Genomic DNA, 8,805 nt, shown 5'->3' on the forward strand with positions numbered 1-8,805 from the left:
ATCCACAATTTCCCACAATCCAGCACCCAGCTCATTATGTTTTTTATTTAAATATGAATGATCATTAGCATTTAAAATAATATTAAGACATTATAGGATTGGCTTTCATTTAGATTGTTTTTTCTTTTTAGTCAGTCCTAAGGCTTGAACTCAGGGCCTTGGTGCTATCCCTGAGCCTCTTTGTACTAAGGGCTATGAGTAGTTTAATGGAGGTAAGAGTCTCACCAGTGTTTCTTCCCCAGACTGACTTCAAATTGTGATCCTCAGACCTGTTTTCTGAGTAGGTAGAATAACAGGCACAAGCCACCAGCACTTGGCCTTGCAGTTGGATTTTAACACAAGAACTTACATGCATTTAAGAAACTCCCCTTAGGAAACTTCTAGTTCCATGCTTGAATCCTCAAAGAACCTCCGTGCAAAGGAACTGCTGCCTTTTCAAATGAGAAGTTGTGTTGATTAACTGGATGTCAGCTTGACTGGCCTGAGGCATGCTGGATGGTTGGAGGAGAGTGGTTTCTGGGTGTGTCTATGAGCTCTTTTCCCCAAAGTCATAGTGTGTGTACAATGGACTGAGTCAGGAAATACCCACTGTCAATGTGGGTGGTACCACGCCATCAGCTGGAGGTCCAGAAGGGAGACAGAAAGGCAGAAGGGAGGATCAGCAATTCCCCTCCCGGTCTGGAGGTCTAGAGCAGCTCTCTCTTTTCCTGTCTGGATCTCGGCACTCCAGGTTCTTCAGTCCCTGTACTCTGAGCCTTGTGCCAGCATCCCGGAGGGCTCTTGCACCAGTGAACTATGATTTGGCACCGCTGGCTTCTTTGGACTGAGCCACACCACAACCTTCTCTGGTTTTCTAGTTTGCAGAAGGTTTCATGACTCTGACAGCTCAGTCACCTAATAAATCCTCTCTGAAATCCTGTCCTTCCCTTCCCTCTCCTAAACAGAGGTAGAAAGGATGCTGGGGACTTGCAGACGACGACTCAGGCATTCTTTCTTCTCATCAGGAACCAGCTCTGTCAACCTCAATGGTCGTGGATCCCCTTACAATGACCGTTTGTTGGCTTATAGCCCTATGTCAGTAAAATGGGCTCCTTTTCTACATGTAAGCTTCCAAGGTTATGGATTTGGAATTCATGTGGATGAACTCACTGCCAAGAGCTTCAGTCAAGGAATCCACAAAGGGTTTTTCCCATCCTCGGCCATCTGGGAGCTATGAAGAACATTGCAGGCTCCATGATCACCTACAGAGGAAGCTCTATACAAGTCAAAGAGTGTGAATCAGGAACTCCTGGGGAGGGAGGGAAGGAGGGAGGGAGAGGGGGAGAGAGAGGAGAGAGAGAGATCATCTGGATGGGATGAAAAAAGGTCTGTATTTCTCTGACTGCAGAAAAAGGGGAGAAATATTATCTGTCAAGACTCACCACAGCCACCAATTCATGTGTGAAGGATCAAGTGCCATACCTAGAAGGAAGCCAAAGGATATCGCCTACTGTGGTCCATTTACAGGTGGAAAAAAATGGATGCTCTATTGTGCACAGATAACAAAGTGAATGACTGCTTAGTGACTTGATTATTTAGGAAAAATATCAACTGAGCTTACTCTCACAATAGTTGTCTGGGCTAAGGTTCATGGGATTTCAAGATGCCTGTGTGTGAAATATTTGGTAAGGTACACAAAATTTAAAAACACATAGCTAAATGCAAAGAGTGTTTCTTAGGGTAGGATTTGTGGTGTTGCTCAAGGCTGGAACATTTGCCTAGTATAGCCAAGTCCTGCATTTAATCCCCAATAGCAAAAATGCACACACATGATTTCTCAGGGTGATAAAGATTTGATGCTTGCACTCACACTTGCATCAGGAATATAATACAAGTCTCCATTAAATAGTATCTCTGTGATCTATCTATCTATCTATCTGTCTATCTGTATGTATGTATATGTATCTATCTATATGTATATATATATATATTTATAACTCTATATCTAGGTGTATTCTACACAGACAGATAGACAGATAGATTCCCATTGCAAGCAGTATAGAGATAGGCAGTACACACCAACAGTCTTGGATGTTATATCACAGGCATGTATGTAATTTGAAACCACTGCTATTACTTGATAGGGCTTGTTTCATTTTGAAGCATGATGATTGTGTGTGTGCCTGTGTGAGTATGTGCATGCATGTGTGTTTGTATATATGTATGTGTGTATGTATGTTTATGTGTGTATGTGCCTATCCTGGAGCTTGAACTTATGGCCTAGGTGCTGTCTTCGAGCTTTTTTTGTGTAAGGCTACTTCTCTATCACTCAAGTCACAGCTCAATTTCTGGCTATTTTTTTGTGTGTGGGGGGGGGTCCTGGGGCTTGAACTCTGCCTCGGAGCTGCCCCTGAGATCTTCAGCTCAAGGCTACCCCCCTATACCTGGGCTTGGGTGTTGTCCCTGAACTCTTCAGCTAAAGGCTAACTCCCTATCCTTGAGCCATGCCCCCACTTCAAATTTTCTAGAGGTTAATTGGAGATAATAGTCTCAGATCCTTTTGTGCGTGGGCTGGCTTTGAACCTTGATCCTCAGATCTCAGCCTCCTGGTAACTAGGATTACAGGAGTGAGCTGCCATGCCCAGCTCTTCTGGCTATTTTTCTGTGGCTAATTGGAAGTAAGCGTCTCATGGACTTCCCTGCCCAGGCTGGCTTTAACTGTGATCCTCAGATCTCAACCTCCTAAGGAACTAGGATTATAGGCCTGAGCCACCAGCACCCGGCTAGTATAATGTTTTTTATAAACATCAGATCAAACAGAAGGGTAAAATGACCTATACTCCAGGGGTTTTGTTCTTGTTTTTGTTTTGCCAATCCTGTGGCTTGAACGCAGGGCCTGGGCACTGTCCTTGAGATTTCTTAAGGCTAGCACTTTACCACGTGAGCCACAGCATGACTTCTAGCCTTTTCTGTGTATCCAGTACCCAGGAATCGAACTCAGGGCTTACTGCATGCTAGGTTGGCACTCTAATCATTAGGCCCTGCTCCCAGTCTTTACTCAGGGCTTTAAAAGGCAAAGTCATATGTTAAAAAAAAAAAAGTAATTGGATAACTCCAATCACTATGGAAGATCCTGGAGATTAGCCTATGGGGGAAAAAAACCCCAAAGCTCATAGCTCTAACACAATTCAGAATCACATGGAGGAGAGTCATGCAAGAGGCTCACTCTAAAGGGAAGTCATATGGCAAGATAAAGACAGAAGTGAAATCACTGTTGAAATACACCCTGCTTGCACAATCAGTCTGAAGAGATGCGAACACAATTTTTGAAAAGGCAAAACGTTATTATGACAAAGGTATTTTTCTTATCACATTGAGTCAAAAAGTGGGAGACTTCCTACATTTTCAAACCCTGTTGCTCCCCAAAAGGTTGTTTAATTTCCCAAGAGAAACTTAGCTGATAAATATTCATTCACTAATACTGCATTTTAGACTACATCTTGGACTAGAGGACTAACTTAGTGGTAGGATACTTGCTAAGTATGTGGAAAGCCCTGAGTTCAATCTTCAAAACAGAAAAAAGACAGATTCTGTTCTAAGCACAGCCCAGCATATCACAATATAAAACTTTTGAGAATAAAAAGGACTGTTAATATGAAAGTCTCAGATAATTTAGATACAACTCAAATTTCAAAATGAAATTCTCCTTTACTTACAATACAGAGCAGGGAACACTAATTTCTATAAGTTGGAGGAAAATAAGTGAAAAGAATAGCATTTCTGGTATTTACAAAGAAGGTATAAAAATATTTTGTCATTTATCATTGCTTAAAGTCTGCCTTGTCCTAGGAAGGTATTGGGAAAAAAAATCACAAGAAGTTACTTTCTGGCTGGGCAAGGTATCTCACTCCTTTAATCCTAGCTACTCAGGAGGCTGAGATCTGAGGATTGCGGTTTAAAGCCAATCTGGGGCACTAAAGTCCGTGAAACTCTGATCTCCAATTAACCATTATAAAAGCAGGAGTAGCACTGTGGTTCCAGGGGTAGGTTGGTAGCCTTGAGCTGAAGAGCTCAGAGACAGTGCCCAGGCCCCCAAAAGTTATTTACTGCAATAAGATAGATAATTAGAAAGTAAGAACACAAAAATGTGACATTAACCCACGTCTAACATTTTTGTTTTAAATTTATGTCTTTTTTTTCCTCCTGGTAAATAAAAAGGCATGATTTATTATGAGATGGAGCAATATTAAGTTCCAAAATCCTGGTGCTCACAGTGGCACTTGACCCACCAGTCTACTAAGAGACAAGTTAGTTAGAAAAGGTTCTCCAGCTGACCTCAGACATCATATATCAGAATTTACATTTTTAACAGGACCCCAGAGACTTTCTCTGCACATTACCATTTGAGAGGGCTGGTTTTTTAAAGAAAATTTTAAAGTATATGTTTATTATCTTCAAGTAGTTGTCTAAAGGAGTTTCTATTCAACCAAGTTTTTTCTATGAATATAATGCATCTTGATCAATAGCTCTCCTCTCATCATTCTCCCCATCCCATCCAAGGAGAGGTGCTGTTTTAAAAGTTATCCTTCAACTAGGATTTTACACAGCAAATGAAGATTCATTTATTAGGCTAGGGAACTTATGGAAATTAGCACAAATATTAATTTACAGATGTCAACAAATTAACATACACGTTTCCTATAGAAATTTCTTTTTTGCCAGTCCTGGGACTTGAACTTAGGGCCTTGGCACTGTCTTCAAGCTTTCTCAAGGCTAGCACTCTACCACTTGATTCACAGTACCATTTCCAGCCTTTTCTGTCTATGTGGTACCGAGGAATTGAACCTAGTGCTTCATGTATGCTAGGTGAGCATTCTACCACTAGGCTACTCTCCTGGCCCTCCTATAGAATTTTTTTGAGTTGGTGAAGGATGCAATATCAAACTTAATTTAATGCAAGGCATTCTTAGACATGGTGTGGGGTAGCTATAGGAGCCCGGCTGCTTGCCACCTGTGCTTCAGCGACAAAAGCAGGCCAGAGCCAGAGGGCGCCTGGCCCCTCCCACCTGGAATAGGAGCTCCCAGATACTCCAGGCGAGTAGGGCGTGTCTCAGGACACCATTGGCTGATGGTCACTATTCAGGGACATCCCTATGTGATGAAGTGGGGCCACCACTCCACCTGTATTTAGCAAGCCTGTTTTCTAAAATAAAGTTAGATCTGCACTGAGAGTCTGGTCTCCAGAGTCTGTGTTCCTGGGTTTATTCGTGGGCTCTGTCACCAGCTTACCCACGCCTCCTAGACATTCAAGAAGGACCCCAACAACATGGCATATCACCATTCATTTTTTTAAAACTGACAAATTAAGTATCACTAAAACATGCCTGTACTTAAAGAAAAAAAAATCCATTAAGGAGAGCTAAGAAGTTACTTCCTGGCTGGGTGTGGTGGCTCACTCCTTTAATCCTAAGTGAGAATAAATAAACTTGCAAAGGACTTATATCTCAAGAAGGAACTTTCATCTCAAGTATAAATACCCCTTAAATCTCATTAACAAGATGAACAAGTATACAACTAAATTAGAAAATGGGCTCATGGCACTCTTGTGGACACGTTAGTTCCTATTACTTTATATTTCAGAATGAATATTACTTGGAAATAGGCATTTAAGATGGTGATTGATGAGATGGGGTCATTTGGATGAACCATAATCCACTTTCACTGGTAAGAGATTAGAACGTGTGAGAGACCCAAGGCTGTGCAGAGGGAAGGCCTTGAGAAGTTGACCAGTTACAAGCTGAGGAGGGAACTCAGAAAAAAAAAATCAGGTCTTCTGACATCTTGGTCTGGAACTTCTAGCCTCCAGAACTATGAGAAAATTAAACTATTGGTTAATCCATCCACTCTGTGATATTTTATGACAGCAATCTGAGCAAACTAAGAAACACAAGCAGGTTTTCACTAAAGAGGAGATATGGAAGAGAAGTCAGCCTGTGAAAGGATGTTCCCCATCCTTAGCTCTTAGGAAGATGCAAACTAAAGCCATGGTAACACATGACACTGCACACCTGTTAAAGTTACCTTAAAAGAGAAAGAAGGTAATCCCATCAAGTGCTGGTGAGGATGTGGGAATGTTACTTCTCACAGGCAGCAAAAAATTAATGGGAAATAGTATGAGTGCAGTGGGAAATCATTTGGTGCACTAGTTTGGTTTTTTTTTTACAGTAAATATATACTTAGCATCCACTCCAACACTCACACTGCATATGTTCACACGTGTGTACATAATGTCCACAGCAGTTTATTCATAATCATCTTGAAGGAGAAACAACACAATAGATATCCCTCACCAAATTATAAAGATATGTTGCCATTTCACAAAATGGAATATCACTGGGAACTAGTGGTACGCCAAACAACTTGGATAGGACCGAAGTACACCATGCTTGATGAAGAAAGCCAATCTCAGATGGCTGAATAAGGATATGACTTCATTGATGTACTACTTACTCAAAATTGAAAATAGTATAAAAGCAGGACATTGAATTGTGGCTTTCAGGGAGCAGAGACCCAGGGAGGGAACAATGTGATTTAAAAGATGGTTGTGTTGGTGGCTCACACCTGTGATCTTAGCTACTCAGGAGCTAAGGTCTGAGAAGCCAAGTGTGAAGCTAGCTCAAGCAGACAAATCCAAGAGATTCTTATCTCCAAGTAGCTAGCAAAATACTAGAAGTGGAGGAATGGCTCAAGTGGTAGGGTGCCAGCCTTAAGCCAAAAAAAGCCAAGTGAGAGAATAAGGCCCTGAGTTCAAGCCCTATACCAGCACGCACACACACACACACACACACACACACACACACACACACACACACACACACACAAACAAATGGTTGTTGAAGACAGTTTCTTTGTGGACAGAATAGTTCTACATCCTGGTTGCAGTAAGGTATGTATAAAACTTCCTGAACTTGTGGAATCCTCCTTTGCATAACCATTAAAAAATTTTTTTAACCAGAGATTAAATTGTACAGACCTGCTCACACACAAAAACACTCCACAATACACACACACACACACACACACACACACACTCAAAAAACTAAAAAGATCTCCAGCCCAATCAACAGTTTGTGCTGTTACATTCCTGAATTTTTTATTGTACTCTGATCATCATATAAGAGATCACTGTGGAGTAAAGTTGTATTTTGGGGCTCCATGTACTGTTCTAGCAACTTCTATGAACTACTAATAAATCCACAACAATTAAAAAAAAGAAACATAAAGGACTTCCAGCATACTAATGGGATGTTACAAAGAGGTTATTGTGATACTTCTATAATTCCGCTCCCCAGTTTTTTCCTATTTGGCACCAGGAACAAAACTTGGCTCTAGGAAATGTGCTGGGAAGAGCTTATAATGATTCACTTCACCACCAGACACTGTTGATAGAAAGCTCTTGGGTCTGATCACAGATCCAAGTGCTAGAAATACATTATATCCAAAAGAGGGAGGCACGGGCAACAAAACCTGAGCTGGATCACCTCACTCTATTAGCATCACCATCACATCAGCCAGCATCCAGAGGTTGTGGTTCTCACTCTGGGAACAGCAGAAGGAATGTGCAACCTTGTGACTTGAGACATCAAGAGAAAGAGCCTGCCAATTCAGTCATTAGAAAATGCTCACTAGATAAAAATTGGTAACAGTGTATAAACAAGAAATAATGACATGATGGGCAGGTGAAGCTCAGCTCCACCATTCCAAAGGACAATGGAGAAAAAATGTTGGGCATTTTCCAGGTTGTACAGGAGCAAATTTCCAGTCATTGCTTTGTAGGAAGCCAATATGGTGGAGCTATCCATCCAGAAAATAGTTCAGGGAGGGAAGGCATGACATTGTACAAAAAAAAAAAATTCACTCTTTGCCTCACTTACATAATGGTAGCCCCACTGTACATAGCCTTTATAATAACAATACTTTTTAATAAAAGAAAGAAAACAGCTCCACCTGTGTGGAATACTAGCACTTACTTTCTATACAACTCAACCACCACATTCTTCTGTGAGATCATGAAAAATCATAGTGAAAGAACATACTGAAAGAAAATGGAAATAAAACCCCAGTCTAGAACAGCAGCCTCCCCACCCCCATGCCATCTTTTCCAAGACTTTACTTTCCAGTTGTTTGTAGTCAATCATGATTGTGATATCCAAAGTTCTTACACGGAAAGGTCTGTATTTGAGGAGGACATATTCGTATTACTTTATTATGACGGTATAAACGGCAGCTACTTTCATTAGAGTGCATAGTTATCATCGTTATGTTTTATTCTTCATTATGATTGTTAATTGCTTACTTCCCCTCTCTCCCTCTCCCTCTTCTTTTCCCTCTCCTTCCCCTTCTCCCTCTCCATCTCTTTCCCAGTGGCTGCTCACATCCCTGTTTATTGGAAGCTGGTCTCTGGAGCTCCTCATCTGGATGCCACCACTGGCCTGGCAGATCTCACCAGGTGGAAGTTGAGTGAATTTTCCATAATGCAGGACTCTGTCACCACATGCCAGCTTAAGAATCTCATTGTTTAACCAATACCTAATGTCAAAACCTTCTGGAAGGTAAATATTTAATCTTTTGGCTCTCTATTACAAACTTTCAAGGGCCCCCCAGCAAACTCCCCCAGTCTTTTTTTTAAATAGATACATTATGTATTGGTAGAACTGGACAGATATTAAAAAAAGCATAGAGTGAGCTTTATGCTTTTGTAGTTCAAACATCTGAAAAAGACCAGATCATGCAAATGGGAACTTCAACGAAGGTTCCAGATAATTT

Source organism: Megascapheus bottae, chromosome 17 (assembly GCF_031878675.1).
Source record: "Megascapheus bottae isolate mThoBot1 chromosome 17, mThoBot2.hap1, whole genome shotgun sequence".
Lineage (NCBI taxonomy): Eukaryota > Metazoa > Chordata > Mammalia > Rodentia > Geomyidae > Megascapheus > Megascapheus bottae.